The sequence below is a fragment of the Monopterus albus genome, unplaced genomic scaffold, assembly GCF_001952655.1.
Source record: "Monopterus albus unplaced genomic scaffold, M_albus_1.0 scaffold50.1, whole genome shotgun sequence".
In the NCBI taxonomy this organism is placed as follows: Eukaryota; Metazoa; Chordata; class Actinopteri; order Synbranchiformes; family Synbranchidae; genus Monopterus; species Monopterus albus.
In genome coordinates, this window is record NW_018127930.1 from 4,956,922 (window position 1) to 4,957,521 (window position 600).

Below are 600 nucleotides of genomic sequence, written 5' to 3' on the forward strand. Positions count from 1 at the left end.
AGACAAACATGCTCTCTAAAAAGTGAAATACCTCTTAAAACCTTACATTCTCTCTTTGTGTGCTTTTCTATGCTTTTCATAGTCAGGTGATAACACCTCTTATAAAACTAGCTTTACAATCATTTTCTTTCTACTCTTACAGCACTAGCTGTTTTCTGTGTATAACCAAGAAAAATATTAGCATGTCATCTGCAAAGAGGATATATACTGTATATCTACTGTCAGAACTGCTTTAGGTGAAGACAATGGTGAAAATAGTCAGGTTTTACCAGTAAAGCACTGAGTAGAAATGTGTAATAAATTATACCAAAAAGAATTAAAATATGGGTATGATCATTGACATCATTGTACAATTTTAAATCATCCCATAGCCTACACCAGAAGTTCAATTTCCCTGTCCATACTTCTTCTGCTTTTAGAGACAACTGAGCATTTACTGCTGCCTCACTTAGGGCCACTGAACAAATTCCAAGGTCCTGCAACAAAACTTCAATTGAAACACAATCACCAACAAGATAACATGAATATCTGAGCTTCCTGCATACTCGTTTGGGTCCCCTTAGTTGATGACAGATGTGCTGGTTGTCCCCACCTGACAGC